The sequence below is a fragment of the Nilaparvata lugens genome, chromosome 1 (assembly GCF_014356525.2).
Source record: "Nilaparvata lugens isolate BPH chromosome 1, ASM1435652v1, whole genome shotgun sequence".
In the NCBI taxonomy this organism is placed as follows: domain Eukaryota; kingdom Metazoa; phylum Arthropoda; class Insecta; order Hemiptera; family Delphacidae; genus Nilaparvata; species Nilaparvata lugens.
In genome coordinates this window covers 41,145,405-41,166,812 of record NC_052504.1, presented here as the reverse complement: position 1 = coordinate 41,166,812, position 21,408 = coordinate 41,145,405, and the positions used below count along the sequence as shown (strand labels likewise).

Here is a 21,408-nt window from a genome sequence, read left to right as displayed (position 1 = left end):
CGCTTAATTGGATGGTTGGTTGGGTAGGATGTGGGTGGAACTCGAAGTGCAGCCACCTCCCCGTGGTGAGTTCTGGGTCGTTTTGTTGAACAAGATGAGCAAAGAGCTGCAAAAAATTGAATTATGTTCTAAACAATATTAATGCAAAATAACTATCACATTCCTGAATTATTTGAGAGAGAAACCTAGTCAAATAACATAATTGAGCGCCAAAAAGTTGTGTCATGTGCATTAGTGCATTGGAAATCTTGTATAGTAGACGCATACCCTATTCAACGAGATGAGATAGAGAAAGCATATAGAAATCATGCTCTCTAGAAGTCTATCTGTCTACGGTAAAAGTAAAAGACTCGAACGGAACACACATAATTTACTTTTACCAATGTATGAATGAATAAACAAATAAATACACAGATAGAACCAAAACTCTGAAGAGCATGATTTCTCTATATTTTCACTATCTCGTCTCGTTGAATAGAGTATATTATTAGAATTACAATTTCTGAGTCCATAAACTTCAAATATACAAACCAGCATCCTCTTTTTAATATGAGGTACTAGTTATTCTTTTTTACTTTCCTTGCCCTATTACCATAGGTAAGGAAAGTATTGCTTTCCAGAAAAAAAAATTAAGGTACCCCAATTTATAAATTTCTATACGTTTCAAGGTCCCCTGAGTCCAAAAAAGTGGTTTTTGGGTATTGGTGTGTATGAGTGTATGTGCGTCTGTGTACACGATATCTCACCTTACAATATTATAAAATAGAATTACAGTACCCTTTGAAATTAATAACATAATATAATAAGAATACAAATTATAACTTCAAACATATTAAAATATTTCAAATGGTGATGGTGTGATCACCGAAACTAGTATAGTTGAAGTATTTCAAAGTTTTAAAATGTTTCAAGTTATAATTCCTATTCTTATTATATTATGTTATTAATTTCAAAGGGTACTGTAATTCTATTCTATAAATCAAAATAACTTATTTAGTTGGTCAAAATTGGTCTCTAAAATGCCTTGAAACATCAGTATTGGACATCTATTTTTTTTTTTAATTTGAGGGCCCTCGGACACCCCTTTAGCTTTGGGGGGTCAACCCTGATCTCTACGCATTTAATAATTGTTTTGGCTATATTTGGTTCCTACATAATCATTCCCATATTATTTCTCATTGGCTGCATTATTTTCTCATAGTTATGCATATTGAATTTTGAACTGTTAGGTTATGTTTGTTGTTAGTTTATTTTCATTTTTATTTTCAAATAATAATTTTCAAGATGTAAATAGAAAATGGTTTATATAGGCTATACATATGAACAGTCAGGTTTAGTTTATTTTCATTTATACTTCATATTTATTGGAGGCTAAGTTTGATTCACAGATTGATTACACAATTTTCTTATAGCTTTAGGTTATGTACAGTACATAGAATTCTTGAACAGTTAGGAATAGGTTATGTTTGTTGGTGCCTAGTTTATTATTAATTTTTTGATGTTCAATTAACACTGTTTTAAGTTTAGATTCATAATAATTATATTTCACCAAAATTATTGTGGTTGACTATAGATAACGGCTCTAAATAGAAGAGACATATTTAGGTAATTAGGATTTTGGTCACATACATATCAAATCAGCTAGGTTTAGTTTTTTGATTTTGTATTTAATATTACCTATATTTCATTTTTAAAAATCTGATTTCATATTTTATGCTAGAACATGTACTACAGTAGTCTATCTAGTTTCTAATTTATTTTGTTTTTTAATATTTGAATCACATATTGTGTTGCCACACCTGAACTGACCAGCCAGAATTTCCTTCCCCTATACAATTTCCGGTTTCCTCAGTCTACCACTGATGATGATGCCAAGTGCGTTGAAGCTAGTTTGGACTACTACAAGACTACTAGTTAATAGACTACTACAAGAAAAATCTCTAAAATACGTGAGCATTTGCTCCAGAGTTCAGGAGCATAAGGTAAGAGTAAAAGGTAAAGCTTATTCATATAAAAATGAGCAAATGCTTTTGCTTCTACCTTATGCTCCATGCTCTTGCTCATGAGCATTTGCTCTGGTTTTATTCATATGGGCCAATGTTTCCTTCCAACTCCACCATAGAGAATTCTGAAACAGAAAAACAGCCAACTCCACTCAGCTGATCATGTCCAGGTATAAGTTGTGTAGCAACAATAACCTAAACACACATGCTGGTGCTTTTCACGCTATTTAAAGTGATACAAATCAACTTCAGATAGATTTTATAGATATCAAATAGACTTCAGAACAGTATTATAGCATTGATGTGGATCTCATTATTATTTCAAGGTATGTATAATTTTGTTATACCATAATTAGGCTATTGTAATAGTTCTAAATGTATTTATCTTCTAATATTTCTTAGCGTGGGACTCTAACCCTACTTCGAGACTTTCTCTTGAATACTGTATTTTATAAATCGGTCAATCTAAATAAAACTATTATTGTTGTCAATTATGAAAATTAGAAAAGTATAATTTCACTTGTCATTAGGCTCACACTTTTATGCTGTTGTTTATTATTATGCTCAATCAATTTACATTCACATGTATTAGCTTATCAATCAACCAGTTTGTCAAAATCGCTTGAGTATGTAGGCTAAATGAATATAAATAGTCTATTAGCTCCTGGAATAGCCTATACACTTAAACTTTCGACTTATGAACTTAGGTTGGAATATGAACTCTGAACGTTTTAACATACTTTCATTAGTTGAATCAAACCATGCATCTAACTGTATACCAAACAAGAACCGTAGGCTTTAGCCTATTGATGATGATTATATAATGCACATACATATTATTCCAGTGAGTGACTCTTGAATTCGATTCTGGTAATGATTATCATTTTATTCATTTCATAACTTAGATTAATAATTTTTCTCTTTTGTTTTTGCTTTCAGATGTTCCGTGGACAGCGCATGGTTGATCTGGTGAGACAAAATTGCAGTGATCGATACAGCAGAGGAGGAAACAAATAGGCCTGATACTTCAAGCTGGTTTGCGGCCGTGGATACAGCTGAAACCTCAGTGCCAGTTGATGATTTTAATGTTTTAGAAACTATCACAGAACATTATTCAATTGTTGATGATGTTGAAATTGAAATCATCGACCAAACAGACAACATTTATGACAATAGTGAGAATTTGTTAGTTGAAGAATGTTTTGATTTTAATTCAGAACCTACAAATCCAGAAACAATATCTGTTCAAGAACAACTGAATGAAGAAAGTAGGACTCATTTGTTAGTGCCTTACTCTGATAGTTCTTCTGACTCGGACTATGAATTTCCACAGAAAAGTAAAAACCGGAAGAAGAGGTCTCTTGTGAATAACAATGAATGGTTTGCTGCAAAAAACAAAAAACTTCGAGAAGAGGGCAGACCATACTTGGGACGTACACAAGAGAATGGAAAGTGGAGTTACAATAAACCCAAGGAACCCAGACAAATTAAAGGAAGATGTCAATGCAAGAGCAGAGTAAATGGTCTCATGAAATGTTCTACAGTAACAGAAGGAGATAGAAGGATGATTTTTGAAAAATTCTGGAAATCGTTTGACTGGGGTGAAAAGAAATTGTACATTAATAATGTAGTTACCACCTTGCCAATAAAACGAGCAAGAGACAGAGTAAATGTAGACGAATCAAGAAGGAACCAGTCTGTAATTTACCATTTGAGGATTAATGATGAGAAAATAAGAGTATGTAGAACAATGTTCTTGAACACACTGTGTGTAGGAAAATGGACTGTCCTCAACTGGAAAGATAGTTTGAAAAATGATGGTAAGCCAAGTCAGCTGAGAACTGTAAAAGAAAGTACATTGAAGCCTTTTGAAGACATGAAAAAACAACTGAATGCTTTCTTTCTTTTTTTTGTGTAGTTGAGAAGTTGATATTGTGGTAATTATTCATATTGAATGAAAAAGACTAAGAAATTGTCAAAAAACCACTGATTTATTGATAATTAGAAAGACCGTTTCGGTTATTACACCATTGTCAAACTCTGATAAACTAAAACTAAATACAAGAGCAGCAGAATTTATACTAGTAGGCGAGTACTTCTATTGGTCGAGGGCATGAACGCCTGCCATTGGCCTAGCTAGACAGTCTCCTCCCCCTCAACGGTGTGACAAAATGGCGGCTTAAGCAACAGAATCGTCATGATAATAAAATTTACTTTGAGTACAAAATAAGAACCAAGAAAACAAGTGTGAAAGATAATAAAACAAATATGTAAATGGAGAAACTATTGACTAATGTATGCTTACAATTTTATGATAAAACTAAATTCGTAGTGTTGTACTGGTTGAAATGAATCTGGTCATTTAAACTATACTGGGAATTTTCCTTAATTACTCTTGTTATTTCTAAAGCCTCTAGAATATTCAAAGATCTGCCTTTGTTATTAACATGCAGAAACTTTACATTCTCCTTAACTGTGAACTTGTGATTATTTGTTATCAAATGTTCTGCAAAGTTAGATTCCCCATTTTGTTTATTTCAATCTCTGATGTGTTCTTTAATTCTACTTTTGAAACTTCTACCAGTCTGACCCACGTAACAAGCATTACAATCATCACATTTAAGTTTGTACACCCCGCTTTTATCCCAAATATCAATTTTGTCTTTACTCCAGCTAAAAAGACTATTTAAAATCGGTTTGGTCTTGAAAGCAACATGAAATCCATTCCTCTTCAATTCCCTACCTATTTTATCAGATACAAGGCCTAAATATGGGATTTTTATCCAAGTCTTCTCCTCACAGTTTGAGCCTACAAAGCTAGAATTGATTGAAATTTTTCTATTAATTTTACTGAATAATCTGTCCACCATACTTTCTTCACACCCATTTGTGACAGCTATCTGTTTAATTTTAGTGATCTCAATATCAAAATCATGATGGCTCATAGGTATTGTTAGTGCTCTATAGACCATACTATTGAAAGCAGCAAGTTTGTGAGAAATAGGATGAAGAGGAATGATAACATCAGTATGGGTTGGTTTTCTGAAAATAGAAAACTTGTGAAAACCAGTGCTATGATCTATTCTTAAATCTAGAAAATTCAATACACAATCCTGTTCTACCTCTACAGTGAATTTTATACTCTGATGTAATCCATTCAGATAGGAAAGAAAATTGTCTAGTTGTCTGTTACTTCCTTCCATAAGCAAATAATATCATCAACATATCGAAACCAGTAAACAATTTTATCTTTCAAATGACTATTTTCAATGATTCTACTTTCTAACTTATCCATAAATAATTCAGCTAGGAGTGGTGAGAGGGGTGACCTCATTGCCAACCCCTCTCTTTGTTCAAAAAATCTATTGTTAGATTTGAAATAATTATGCTGAGTGCATAACTTCATCAATCCTATCAGTTCTTCTCTGAGTGTAAGATCATTTATAGAGGCTTCCATTATTTCCTCAGCTCTTTCAAGACTTTCTCCCACCGGAATGTTAGTGAATAAATTAGTAACATTAAATGACACACGTTTATAGGATGATAGAACAGGAATATGTTTTATATTGTTGACCAACTCCAATGAATTTTTAATACTAAACTTTGGTTGAAAACCTGTTAATGACCGAAAGGTGCTATTCAGTTTGTGAGCTAATTTAGAGCAGGGGGAATTAACAGAAGATACCACTGGTCTAACACATTAGTTTTGTGTAATTTAGGTTGACCGAAAAGTCTAGGTGGATATGGATTCATAACTGTTAGATACTTAGTTTCTTTTTTGTTAAATAATTTGGTGGTGGTGGTGGTCAACTTATTTCTAATCAAGCTATTGATTTTGGTGGTGGGATTGGAGTTAATCTCAATAAAATTGTTATCTGCAATGAAATGATTTACCTTACTTAGATATTCGTCCTTATCCATTATTACTGTAGTGCATCCTTTGTCAGCTTTCAAAATCATCAGGTCATTGGTTTTCATCTTCTTCTTTAAATTCTTCATGATGTCCGCCGTTTTTGTGATCTCTGGTCGAAGTTCCCTTGTCTTTTCTTGAAGAATTATGTCAGCACATCTGTTAGTTAGTATTTTGTTCTTTGAGGCTTCCACATTGCTATCAATGCTGCAAGCTAGTCGTTCAAGTTGTTGGTTATCCAAATAGTTATGACTACTGTATTTGTTACCGCGTCCTAGTAACTCTGTCTTTGAGGATGAAAATTGGACTTGTGAGAAATTAGCTACCCTATCAGCAAACTTGTGTTGATGTTGAATGATAGGCCTATTATTTAGTGTCGAATGTTGATCTTTGAGAAGTTTCTGCAGTTTTTTGTTTTGAGTGACTGTTTTCTCACTCAATCTCCTAAAAAGTTGTTCCCTACATTTGTTGTCTAGGAAATCCCACTCAGCCTTGTGCAGTTTGCTTGCCAGTTGTATATGGAGAATATAAATGTAGAAAGATAAGCTATCCCTTATTTTATACCAGTGACTGATCTCCTTCTTAATCCAAAATTTCTGGGCGGTTTTTATGCTCTTCTGTGCAATAGTAGAAGTGTTGTTGGTTACTATTGCCACATACTGTGGTATAACCTTCAGTTTCAAGCATTGTCTATTGAAGAAAATGTTCCTTTCTGCTACTCCATACTTGAGTTTCAATTTCAAATATAACTTCACTTGTTCAGCTTGACTTGCTAGTTTCACTTTTTGTGTAGTTGAGAAGTTGATATTGTGGTAATTACTCATATTGAATGAAAAAGACTAAGAAATTGTCAAAAAACCATTGATTTATTGATAATTAGAAAGACCGGTTACACCATTGACAATGGTGTAATAACCGAAACCGGTCTTTCTAATAGGCCAATGGCAGGCGTTCATGCCCTCGACCAATAGCAGTACTCGCCTACTAGTATAAATTCTGCTGCTCTTGTATTTAGTTTTAGTTTATCAGAGTTTGACAATGGTGTAATAACCGAAACCGGTCTTTCTAATTATCAATAAATCAGTGGTTTTTTGACAATTTCTTAGTCTTTTTCATTCAATAAGAATGCTTTCTTGGATGCACTGCCTGTCATGGAATCCCACTATTGCCGAGCTTCAACTTCAAAAAAATATCTTCTGCCTGAATGGCCAACTATTCAAGCGCTTTACGAATTTTATGTAGATGATTGGTGTAAATCAAATAATATAAAGCCATTATCTAGAACTGTTTTCAGACAAGGACTTGATTCACGTAATTTTACTCTTTTCAAACCAAAAAAAGATGAATGTGAAAAATGTGCTAAATATAAGGTGGGTACTATTTCTGAAGATGACTATCAGTTGCATATTGCTAGAAAAATAGAGGCCAGGGATGAGAAGGAAAAGGATAAAAATGGGAAGAGTCATGTTCTCACAGCTGACTTGCAAGCAGTTTTAATGGCACCCAAGTCAAACATCAGTACTCTATACTACAGAGCTAAATTGCAAGTACATAATCTATGTTTCTATGATTTAAATAGCCATGATGGCTTTTGTTTCTTATGGAATGAGACTGAAGGTGGTGTTAATTCTGAAGAGTTTGCATCTATTTGGACCTACTTCTTGATAGAGGAATATCTACCATCCATAAAAGTGAACGTTGAACACTTGGAAATAATAATATACAGTGATGGTTGTGTTTACCAGAACCGTAACAATATTTAGGCTAATGCATTGCTTTTTGTAGCTGTCTCTCAAAATATAACAATTGTGCAAAAATATCTCGAAGTTGGACATACGCAGATGGAGGCAGACAGCATGCATTCACTTATTGAGCGATCTTAAATGAATAAGAAGATTGATGCACCGGCTGAATATGTCGGTATTTGTGAGAATGCTCGTAAAAATCTACGTCCATTCAAAGTAACGATTTGATCACGATTTCTTCAAAAAATTCAACAACATCATGGCATACAACAGCATCCGACCAGGCAAGAAAAAGGGAGACTCCAAAGTGACAGATCTTCGGGCAATAAAATATACACCTCAGGGAGACATATTTTATAAACTGAGATTTAGTGATGATTGGGATCTTATGCCTCAAAGGAAATCTGCTGTAGAACGACCACAGTGGTCCAACTTGGAACAACTTCATCACAGTAGGCTTCCAATAACAGCTCGCAAATATGGAGATCTTCGAGAAATTAAGAAGATTCTACATTCAGATTATCGCGGATACTATGACAACCTTCCGCACCAAGATAATTGATATCATCTTCCGTTTTATTTGAAAACTCTTCTATTTAAACTTACGAGCTGACAAACTATTATATAACTTAGTTGTATTATTTTATTTTCCATGTTTTTCACTATAATTACAATAATAAAAAAAATGTTACGTAAAGAAATTGCCTATTATGTTCACCCTAAAGCTGTTTTGAGTAAAACCAGCTAACTCCACATCAATGACATTTTTTTCAAAAATAAAAACTTCTAACTCCTTTTTTTCTCAATACAATCATGGAGAGTTAAAAATCTCCAATAATTTGTATTTATTAAGTTGAGAATAAGATGCAGTTTATCATTAATGCTGAAACTTATTCCATTTGTAGAATTATACTCATTCTGGGAAGTTATTTTCTTCTCCTGTAAAATTTCGTGAAATGGAGTTAGCTGGTCAACACTCTTAGCCAACGATATTTACATTTTTTCATACTATTATCATTTCCTCTTCATCAATTCAATTCTCTCTAATACATTTTTTCATTCCAAATTGAAATAGCATTTAATGACATATTCATAAATAAATATTTCTTATAAAATTGAAGTGTCGACATCTGCAAAGCTGCCAACGACATGTTGATTGAACATGGTCATAAATGCCCTCACAAGCGACCATGAGGCTGCCTCAAAGAAATTTTGAAATGAATTGTGGGAGTTTATATTTTCATTTCATTACGATTTAAACAAAAATTCTAGAGAACAGAATTATTGATGTTTTTTTCTTACATTCTCATTTTGTAACCAAAATGGAAAAATATAACTTGAAGGAATGGGTATAACTAAACACCGGAATTGAACAAGATAGTTTTTTAAGTGGTGTTTAATGATAATTCACAGTAATAAACTTACTTGTAGACCACTGATGAGTTAATTTGTTTTATTAATTAGCATATTTTAATTTTAGAATTATATTTTTTTAAGGTTAGACACAGAAACAGAGACAGAAGTTGTGCAGGAGCCACATCCAATTGAGGTGGCTGAAGAAGATGTCAGTGTACCAACTACAAGCAATAGTGTTGTCGCACTGGAAGCGGAGGTATATCTCTTGGAAAAAGAACTATAAGAACACAAAAGAACAAAAACTGTCCAGCAAAGACTCACCTACTCTATGATTTGTGATAGTGATAAACTAGTATTAACCCACACAGTTTTACCTCACAAATCAGTTTTCAATATTATATTCTGCAGTTGTGCACAGCTAGTGAGATAGCTTATTTTCTAGGGTGGAAGGTCATAATGATCCCGCATTGTGACCAGCTTCTGATGGCAATGATGAAGATGAAAAGAAATCCAACTCATAAGGAGTTGGCTTTTCAATTTCAGATAGGTGAAACAACGGTAGCAAATATAACTACTTGGTTTCATGTACTGCATAAAACCATTTTTGTGTGGGGTTGATGAAAAATATTGTACCTTCCCTATTTAAAAATAGGTCATGCCTTCCAAATTATTTTTCGGATATCACATCCTGTAGAATAATTATTGACTGCACAGAAGTGTATGCTGCAGAACCAGCTTTAATGATTGGAAAACAATCAATTTATAGCACTTACAAGCATAGATACACTCTTAAAGGGCTTGTCGGGGTTGCTCCTAAGGCTGGACGCACACCGGATACGGCGCGGCACGGCACGGCGCGGCGTTTTGCCGTAAGGCGCCGCATGCGATGTGGTTTGTATTGCTATCAATGGAGGTGCCGCACACTGCATCGTGCACGGCATGGCGTGGCGAGGCGCCTTGTACTGCCTTGTCAAGTTTCGTCTTTCGGGCAAGAGGCTTAATGCAAAGCGTTCTGCGCATGCGCGAGAATCGTAGTTGAGAGGCAGTGGTAGTGTGGTGTAGCAGTTGTTTGTCTGACAAACATTATGGCAAGCCAGGAGGATGATGTTGATGCCGTTACTAGTGTGGATGTTGACAGGTTGTTGTTTTATGTACAAAACAACCCACCAATTTACAATGCATCGTTAAAGGAACACCATTGTTTAATCGACAGAGGCTGGCTCAAACAGCAATCTGGTTTGTGGACTGTATCATTAATTACATCGAGAACTTTTGAGTTATCTGGCGTCGGGTGGCAAGTTGAACAATTAAAATGGCTAAGTGCACAATAACATAGGCCTACCTTCATGTCCAAATCCTCCTTGCTTCCAGGATCCCGGGTCCAGATCACGATACGAGACGAGACGACACTTGTAATAAATCACAATAAATCAATAAATCACTTTGCAAAATCGACATTACGAGAAGTGAGCTGTTCGGTTGGCTGGCAAACGGCAACTGGCCACACTTATGCTTTGCGCATCACCGTATAATTGCCCCTCCACCACACAACGCCAGACAAGAAAGGGAAGCATTCATAATGTCCGAACATTCCACCCACCTTGGAAGAACTTCCAATAACAAAAAACAAAAAAAACACCTATAACGAACCCTACTAGGGAGACTAGGGAAAAAAAGGAAAATATCTTCACTCCTCAGGGGCCCTTGAGGAGACTTAAAAAAGGAGTAGGAGGCCCACGGAAAGGAGAGGATGGGACGAGAAATAAATGACTATATACAACTAATAGAATAACAACTATAGAATAAAAACAAGAAACAAAGCAACTTGGGAACCTTTCCCACACATAAAACGAGAAACAAAAAAACTAACCACTAAAACTTATTGAAGTTCCCTTCAATAAGGCCTAATCTTCATCAATAGGGAGGAGACATACCCTATTGACAGACTGGTGAGACTTCCTTTTGCAGTCTGTACCTCCACCACTCTCACAATTCTCACAGAGTGAGATAAGAGTTATGAAAGCAGCTTGACGCGTCTCGTTTCGGCTCCTCAAAACTATTGTCGTTTCAGTCGGTTTTTCTCATTGAATCAGCGTGATTCTTTCATATATAGTGTGTGAAAGTGTTATCAAGTTCATCACCGAATCTTGTTGCGATCCACCTCATATATCTTGCGCAATTGAGAAATTTTCAATCAAAGTAACATGTTTCCATCGCCAAAAGCTCTACGAAGCGGTTCTAAGGCGCAGGCTTCGATTGATAAGGCTGCTGCAGGAGATAAGCGCCCAGCCGTGCCAGTAAATCAACGGTCGAATTCGGCCCCCTCTGCCTCTTCGTCCAAAGGTGGAAGCGATACGGCGATGGGGGGAGGAGCGGCTCGAGAGAAATTCTCGGCATTCCTCTCCGATGACGAGTTCCTGACCAGGCTAGCAGATAAAGTTGCCGATAATCTATTCGATCGACTGGCAGATACCATCTCCGCGCGCTTTATCCAAGCATTTGAACCGCGACTGTCGGCGTTGGAGGCGAGAGTGGAGTCTCTTGCGGCTGAGGTTGTCGCCGTTCGCGAGGACGCGAGGGCCCGTCAGGTGCTGCTCGAAAACAAGATCGATGACCAGGAGCAGTACCAGCGGCGCAACAATGTGCGAATTTTTGGCGTGGAGGAGGTGAGGGGTGAGGACGTGACAGCCATCGTGACTGAAATATGCCACGACAGGCTCAACGTGAATATAGACCCTGCACTGATTGACCGATGCCATCGCTCCGGCCGTGTTGTCGATCCAAGGCCCGGCGAGCCGCGACCTAGGCCGCGTCCGATACTGGTAAAGTTTATCAGTTATCGGACAAAACGTGCCGTTCTCTCCGTGCGGCGGCAGCTGAAGGGGTCCTCGATCACCATCCGTGAGGACCTCACTCGGAAGCGGAACAGCTTCTATCGCGAGGTGGCTGCTCGTGTGGGCCAAGCAAACGCCTGGACTGTTGATGGTACGGTAAAGTGGAAGGAGGGGGATAGAATTATGTTTCGGAGAAATTTCTGATAAATTTAGTGGAAGCTGAACTATGAAATTGAATTTAGAAATCATAGTATCTATGTTTCTGTGAAAGACTTATCATTGGTTTATTATTATTTGATTCATTTTCCATTTTTCACAAATTTTTTAAAATTTTTTATTTATTACTTTTCTTTGTTCTCCTTATTAATTTATATTTTTCTGAAATTTTAAATTATCGAGTAAAAATTTGTTCTGTCTTATATAAGACAGAACACATTTACAAGACGGAACACAGTTTATCAGATCAAAGTTGGGTTTGTTCGCCATAATGAAATACTTTGTTTGCCATAATACTGTACGATTTAATGATTGATAATTATTTTTCTAAAACACAAGAATAGGTAGATAGTAATCTGTCTACAATTTTTCTTACAACTTAGATGATATACTCTTATAGCCTAAAATAATTACAGATTCTATCTGATTTATCTTTCATGTGGTTTATCTTCCACTATTATTCATTACTTTTCTGCTCTCACTTATCAATATATTATTGGACCTCTCTCCTTTTCTCCTTCTCTCTCTCTTCTACTCTCTCACACTACATTTTCATATTTCTTCTGCTCCCAATCTATTCTATTTACCTGAGGATTGTCGTGATTGCTCTTATCTGTTATCTGTAATAGTGGACTCGGTTCACACTATCTTTTATTCCATTTGACTCTCGCATTGATTGACATCCTACAGTCTTCTAGTTTACTGTGTATCTAATCTTGAACTGAAATACTTTTGATCTGTCATTCGTTTTCTCTTTCACAATAATTATTATCACAAAAACCGAATTAGAGCCTCAATTTTATCTTTTAGGAGCCGAACAGCTCAAGCCTGTAGCTAGCGTTCCGACTCATTGCTTACTGCTGTACATTACTTTGTTTTTTATCTCTATTTCTATATTTCTTCTATCATTTCCTTCTTTGTGTGTGTGTGTGTCAGTATGAATGTGGTAAGTGTCTTTTTTGTAGCTTCTCATTGTTTCGCCGATTCACCCCCCTCTTCTGCCTTGCTGCTTCGTCGCAGCCACCTTGTCTATACAGCAGGATGACGGCGCGGCCGCGCTGAGTGTCGGCGATTCCCTCAAGCGGGCATTCTCTCCTTTCCCGGATCAACTTAAGATCGCTCATGTTAATGCGCAATCCCTTCTCTGTCATATAGATGAATTTAGGCACACTTTCGAGAGCAAAGATTGTGACATCATTCTTGTATCCGAGACCTGGCTGAAACCGGCAATCCCTAATCGACTTGTTGCACTCGAGGATTATGTGCTCATTCGGAATGACCGGCTACACAAGAATGGGGGAGGGGTTGCCGCGTTTGTCAAGCGTTCTCTGCTGCCTGTTCATAAGTTTTCCTCTGATACCTCCCGTGCAGCTAGACCTGAATACATGTTATTGAGGTTAAGTGTAATGGAGTTAAAATGTTAATAGCAGTTTGCTACAGGCCGCCTCATATTGGGTATATGTCAGAATTTGAGGAAGCACTACTTGAGCTGATGGTGCCCTATGAACATGTGGCTATCATGGGTGACTTCAATACTGACTTACTTGGACCTGATACTCATGACAAAATACAACTGCCACTATGTTTTTTGCTTGATCTTAGCTTTTGCTTGATCTGACACATTGCTTGATCTTATTGCAGTTGCCGATGTGAGAGCAGCTGTGTGCCATGGGCAGATCCCCTTTCCAGGCCTCTCTGCACATGATATGATATTCCTAGTTTATAATATGAGGAGGCCTAAACCTAAACCAAAAATAATCACTTATAGAGATAACAAGAATATAAACTACCACAATTTGTTCAATGATGCAATTAACCTTGACTGGTTACAGATATTCCAAACTAACAATGTTAATGTTATGTTGGACATTCTTAACCACAATATAGTTTCTCTTTTTGAAAAACATGTTCCTTTAAAAAATCGCAGAGTAACCAGAGATCCTGCTCCATGGCTCACAGATGAGATACGCCAGCTAATGAGGGATCGAGATTATTGGTGCAAAATTGCAAGAGCTTCAAAAAGCCCCAATGATTTCAATCATTATAAGCGTTTGAGGAACTCTTGCAAGCAAACAATTAGAAATGCGAAAGCTACATTCTATCGTAACTTGATCTCCTCAAAGCGATCATCAACTTCATCTCTTTGGCGTGCTCTGAGGGAGATTGGGGCTGGCAAGGAGAGGCAGGTACCGACTGTAGCTCACTCACTAGATGATCTCAATGACTTCTTCACTGACATCCCTGTGGGTTTGGGCCAAGCTCGTGCTCACTTTGACTCTCTGCCTGATTTTCATCCCAATGAGGACTTCTACTTCTCCAATGTCACGGAGCAAGAGGTCTTCTTGGCTGTTCATCGAGTGAAGAGTAATGCTGTTGGTGCAGACGGTATCCCAATTAAGTTCATCAAAATTATCCTTCCTCTTATCCTCCCATTTCTCACCCATTTGATCAATACCTCACTTTTAACATCCATTTTTCCTAATGACTGGAAGCTATCTATAGTGATTCCCTTGAACAAGATCCCTAACCCTCTCTCTCCATCCGATTACAGGCCTATAAGCTTATTGTCCGTTTTGTCCAAGGTTCTGGAAATTATCGTTCACTCCCAATCAAGCTCATTTATCCATGGTTCTGGATTGATTGGTGACTTTCAATCGGGGTTCCGTAGTGGTCATAGCACCACCTCTGCACTCCTGAGAGTCACTGACGACATTCGTAGGGCTATGGATGGTAGAGAGCTAACAGTTCTAGTCCTAATAGATTTTAGTAAGGCATTCGATAGCATTTTCCATCCCACTTTACTCTATAAACTCAGAAACTTAGGTTTTTCCAACTCCACTGTGGCATGGGTGAGGTCCTATCTTCAGGGTCGGTGTCAGTGTGTGAGAGTTGGGGATGCCTCTTCACGGTGGCGTGAAGTGAACAGAGGAGTTCCTCAGGGTTCGGTATTGGGTCCTCTGCTGTTCAGCATTTACATAAATGACGTGACAAGCACTCTACTCACGACCAGACATCACCTGTATGCCGACGACTTGCAAGTATACCGGCACTGCAAGAAAAATGACTTCGACGTCACAGTTGATGAAGTCAATGCTGACTTGACTCGTTTGGTACAATGGACTGAGAATAATGGACTGAAAATTAACGAAACTAAATCAAAATCAATAGTCATAGGTTATTCAAGACTTTTAAACACACTTGACATAGCTAACGGACCATTTATAAAATTGAATAACATACAATTGCAATACAGTTCTGACGTGAAAAATCTAGGACTTACAAACTGCTTACGTGAGGAGGCTTCTGACGATGTAGATGATCCCAATAAATCAGTGGATTTAGTAGCCTCTAAAATAACAGCTTCATCATTCAAAAATATTTGGAAGTTTTTCAAATCGGATACTGTTCCATTTCTTAGCAGTCTCTGCCACTTCTCTCTCAATTCTTCAGTCAGTTTTTTACTTAAGACAAATAATAACGGAATCGACCAGTCATTAACTGCATGACCAATTGGTTTTAGTGCTGCAATATACTCAGCTAAATGAGTGATGAATTTTCGTAGCGAGTCTGGTTGCTTATTACTGCTGGCATATCAAAAATTGCTTGCAAGTATGCGTCAGTCAGATTGTAAGAGTCATTGTAGCGATTCAATAATAATTTCCATGCCTCAGCATAATGATCATTGTCAATGGGACCACAGAAATGACTGACAGTGCATCGCCTCTCAGTACAGACCGAAGATACATATGTTTTTGTATGTCAGCAATTTGACCATTATTATGAACCGTGGCTTCGAATAAATCTTTAAATTGACTCCAAATTTTCAAATCGCCGTCAAAAGTCATTAAAGGAAGCTTAGGTAGGGCAACTGGCGAGATATTTCCAGTTGTAGGTGGAGAAGCTACATTGGAAGAACTAATATTCAAATTTGTTTGAGTGGATGGTAAGGTTTCGAGAATAGCCTTGACATTGAAAAAAGTGTCATCAAATGGCTCATCAAATTTTCAAGGTCACTTGTTTCCAATCGAGGATTTTGTTTGTTATAGTAGCTCTGCATCTTATCTATTATGTCATTGAACTCCACCTGGTGGTGATCGATATGCTCACCCATAACTTTCAATAAATTCTTCATTTTTTTATTTTTCGGATCTTTTTCGACAGCTTCGGCAATTTCATTAATCTGTTTTATTTTACGAATTAATGCATCTCTTTGAAATGTCAAATCTTCGATAACACCCATAGTGAGGCGATAACAGTGAGCGCTCGTCAAGAGAGTTAGACAAAGAACCAAACAAGAATAAGAGGGAAAACACGAGAGCAGGCGACACAATGGAACGAACAATGGCTGGCTTATCTAATCATACAAGCCAAGCCAGCATTTCAACTTATGCTCGGTAGAAATGATCGGTTACAAGGCTAATAATACCGTATCGATACTCTTGGAACAAACAATATCTGCTATTAATAACGAAGTAACGACAATAATCAATGCAAATAACTGCAAGTATCCTTTGAAAAAAGTAACAGTTCCAGTTACTGTTACAGCTAGACGACGTATAAGTCTTTCTCTACTTATCGACACGAACTTGCCAGTCCAGCATTGTGGCGCCAATGCAACAATCTTACGCAATAATACTACGACACAATTATTTACGAAAATATTACTTGTTCTACTCAATTTCCAACTTAAATTGAGCCCAAATTTCTTAAGAATACCACAATTAAAGCGTATATTCATCTACGACGACAAAAACAAGCCATATACACAGAACAAACCAAGAATAAAATAGGCAAAAAAAACGACAAACCTATTAGACAATATTTCAAACTTAAGTCCTATTCAAATTCGATGAACAAAGCAATTCCGGACGGTTGGACCAATGTTTAATCGACAGAGGCTGGCTCAAACAGCAATCTGGTTTGTGGACTGTATCATTAATTACATCGAGAACTTTTGAGTTGTCTGGCGTCGGGTGGCAAGTTGAACAATTAAAATGGCTAAGTGCACAATAACATAGGCCTACCTTCATGTCCAAATCCTCCTTGCTTCCAGGATCCCGGGTCCAGATCACAATACGAGACGAGACAACACTTGTAATAAATCACAATAAATCAATAAATCACTTTGCAAAATCGACATTACGAGAAGTGAGCTGTTCGGTTGGCTGGCAAACGGCAACTGGCCACACTTATGCTTTGCGCATCACCGTATAATTGCCCCCTCCACCACACAACGCCAGACAAGAAAGGGAAGCATTCATAACGTCCGAACAACCATAATGTGGACGTCATCTCAAAAATTTGGAATGACATTGGCAAAGAGCTGAGTGTACCAGGTAAGTGTTGTTATACTGTTATATGCCTGTCTTTAGTACTATCTGTTGTGCGAGTATTTTAATTTACATCTGTGTTACCTCACAGTAAGATAGTTCAACAATGAAATAAGCTAAGAATTTTCCCCACTAACTATCCCTGTAGGTTTTATGCTAGGCCTAATATTAGCACTATCGTTGCATAGGCCAAAAATGGCTACAAGAAACTTCTGTCAGTCTGTCTGTCTCTTTGTCCTACGATAATGGCTAAATGCGTTGACCAAATTTTATATTTTGTTGCATGTATGTTCCTTATACCTAAGCGGATCGATGTAGATACTGTATAAGACTTTTACATTGACCGATGTTGATGAAACTTACTGTATATTGTAAGGCATTAAGAATAAAATAACAGCAACATTAATCCGTTCAGAAATAGCCATACTTTATTTGACATATCTTCTATACATAATATAGTCCATAACAAATCATGTTGTTTATACAAAAGCCATTTTGTCTTGCCATGGTACTGAACCTTCAGTGTTGAAGTATTCTTTAAAGTTCTCTCTGATGTTGTAGGCAGCTTTAGCTGCTCTTGCCCTCGAAGTCTCTTGTTTATTGTCACACTCAACTCCAATGTTCATCATTTCGTCATACACCTGACTCATAGTACCCTCTTTTACTCTAATTACATTGTGGAGAACGCAACATGCTAACACAATGATTTTTGTCTTATCTGGATGAGTTAACATAGCCAATTCGAAAACACGAAATTTCTTTGCCATCATACCAAAAGCACATTCAACAATTCTACGTGCTCTAGATTGTCTATAGTTGTATATCCTTCGTTCTCGTGTCAAAGAATTCTTGTTGAAGGGGGTCATCATGTGTCTGCTGAGGGCATAGGCTTCATCCGCAACAAAGACATAGGGAAAATTAGTTGTCTTTGTCTTAAATAAAGTTTTGGGCTTTGGTAAGTTCAGTTTTTTTATCGTTAAATAAACGACCAAATGTTGAAGAATAAAATACACCTCCTTCACTGTGTTTCCCAGCTTCTCCAACATCGACTGCTACAAATTTACCTTCCGCATCAACAACAGCTTGTAGAATAATAGAGTGGTATGATTTGTAATTAAAGAATAATGAGCCACTATTCCATGGGGCTTCAATGCGTACGTGCTTGCCATCAATAGCACCACAACAATTTGGAAAATTCCATAGCTCTTCAAAACCTCACTGATATTTCCTTCCACTTTTCTGGTGATGGATCGGTCATTAGGAACATTGGAGACATTACGGACCAAATGGCAGTACATGTTTCTGCTACAATCTTTCCTGCAGTAGTAGCGCCAACTCAATGGTTGAAATGTATATACTGGAAGCGATCACCGGTTGCAAGAAATCTGTAAAAAAGGACAAGATAATAGAGTTGCATACAAGTTGAATTGGGGCGACTTTATCTTCTTTTTCCCACAATTAAATATTACAAATAATATTGTTAAGATGAGGACTTAATTTGTTTTAGTATAAAAAATAAGTTTGTCAATTTTATTTTATTTTATGCTCTTTTGTAACTTTTGGTTTCTTTTTAGGTAACATATGCAAGAAAAAGTGGACCAATCTACATGGCTCATACGTTAGATACGTAAATGAGTTGAAAAAGACACCCAGTGGTTCCAAGCAACTAAAGAAAAAGTGGCACTTATTTGATGCTATGAGCTTCCTCCAACCTTGGATTGGTACTGCGCGGAAAATGACAGGTAGTTTAGATGACTCTTTGAAAAATAACACCGATGTGACCCAAGACATTTTAAATGAACTACAAGAAGAGGGAGAAGTTGAAGTCGCTCCTAAACCACTTATTGAAAATCAAAACAACTTTAACCCCTCAAAAAAAACAAAGAAGAACTACAGCAGATATAGTGGCTGCACCAATGGTGGAATACCTAAAAACTGTCACAGAAAAACGTAAAGCTGGAGAGGAAAAATCTGATAGTGCAATGTTAACATTTTTTAAAAGTTTAGTTTCTGAAGCCGAAACGCTTTCTCCAAAAAGACAAAGCCTCTTCAAATCGTCAGTCATGGCAAAATTGCATAGCCTGTTGGATGATCAAGATAGTGAGCAGAGTTGCTACACTCCGTCCCCTGCTTCAGTGGCTTCGTCCTCAAGCTCAACGTTGAACCATCAGTTCTTTCCTCTGATTAACCAGTTGCATGACGTCAACTGTAATGATGGTACAACTAACGGTCAACAATATCATCAATTTCCATGATTGACCACGAATATTTTGTATTGTTTTCTCAATAAAAATAGCATTTGTAACGATTGAAAACTTACTACCCGAGGTTGTTATTACTACTACCTACTACTTACTACCACAGGTTATTTTATACATTTTAAGTAATTATTCGATTTTTAGGGGATACTACATGAACGAATTATAGGTCATTATAGGTCAATAAAAATAATCTTACCTTAATGTGATCAGTAGTTGTTCTTCTGGAGTTATGCTCAGCCTATAGTTGGTGTTTTGTTTTTGGATGGATGGAGAAATTAATCCAAGAATGAAATCAAACGTTGCCGGTTTCATACGACAATAATTATAAAACTTTTCCGGATCTGCTCTTAGCTCTGCAATAAACAGTTTTATGTTACGTTTTTCATTGATAGGATGCACCCAGATTTGTCTCTTGGGGGAATCATCTATTGACTTAAGGAAGTACCACAACGCTATTACAGTCGCCTCTTCTTCTTCTGCATTCATTTTCACGTGTCACAGACTGAAAACTGATTTCACGAAATATGTATCAATCTATAAAACACACGAGTTCACTTGTATGAATTCTTCAATCCACTGAGCGTCTCCTCAAATTGCTTTGCCGTACCGTGCCGCGCCACATGCTGCTCTTAACCATCGGGCGCGGCGCGGCAAGGCAAAACGTCTTGCCGCGCCGTGCCATGCCACGCCGTATCTGGTGTGCGGCCGGCCTAATGGTGTAGTAACCTTCTTTAGCGACCTATATGGTGGCTCTACATCGGACAAAAAATAACCCCAAGGGTGTGGGTTGTTACAATTACAATCTGGGGAACTCATATTGGCCGACAAAGGATTTTTCTTTATTCTTTATTGATTCATACAAAAAATAAATTATCAAAGCTGGTAGGGAGAGAGAAAATAAGGTAAACATTTTTTAATAAATGGCATCGATGCAGAAGGTGTGAGTGTCAACATTCCTCCTTTTCTAGAAAATCCCCAGTTCACAAGAGAACAAGCTCCTCATCACCTCATCACCTCATCCCACGTCAAAATAGTAACTATAAAATTGTTCTGATTTAAACGAGAAGTGAGTTTATTATTTAGCAGGAAAATGTTGGAATTATGGAATTCTATTCCCGTGGAATTAATCTACGTAGCTTAGCAATTAAAGTGGTAGAATCAGAGTTCAGAGATGATGAAAACAGTGATCGTTTTGAATCTAATATTGAAGCTCCAGTTACCCACACGGAATGAACATCAGTCAACAAATACTTGAGTAATAAACAAACTTCAACAGCAGTTTAGTAATTCACGCATTTAACATTCATTTTATTTTACTACATAAGCTGGACAGCTGGACTAGATAAAATGAATTTAACAATTTATATGTAAATAAAGCCTGTAAGAAAAAATCATCAAATTAATGAGTGTGACATGGCCAGAATACATCCTATATCAGGAGCTGAAACTGAAACATACAACTGGAATATCAAAGGTAACTAAGCTTACATTATTATTATTGATTTTTCCATATTTGAAAATATTAACGATCAAATATTCGAGTTATCAGTTATGTATGACATTCAAGATGTTTCCCTCAATGAAATTCAATTAAAATATGACAAACTTTACCCTCGATTCATTAAAATGTCTAAACCTCCAACGTGTTGTCACGTGGTACTTTAGTACCATCAAATATTTTAAAATGAACCAATGAATTTTAATAGAATTATAAAATGGAAAGAAGGTTAGACCTAGTCAAAGGATAAATGAA

The 21,408-nt window shown here is 36.9% G+C and overlaps 1 protein-coding gene across 1 annotated transcript in view; it reads right to left on the bottom strand.

Annotated features, from left to right (window-relative positions):
• Positions 1–1,693: 1,693 nt before the first annotated feature.
• The window catches only part of LOC111063741 (WD repeat-containing protein 91), a 117,371-nt gene continuing 97,656 nt past the window's right edge, over positions 1,694–21,408 (bottom strand). Inside the window, exon 13 of the mRNA XM_039434098.1 lies at positions 1,694–2,128. The gene's annotated coding sequence lies outside the window, so the exon portion shown is untranslated. The remainder of the gene's footprint in view (positions 2,129–21,408) is intronic.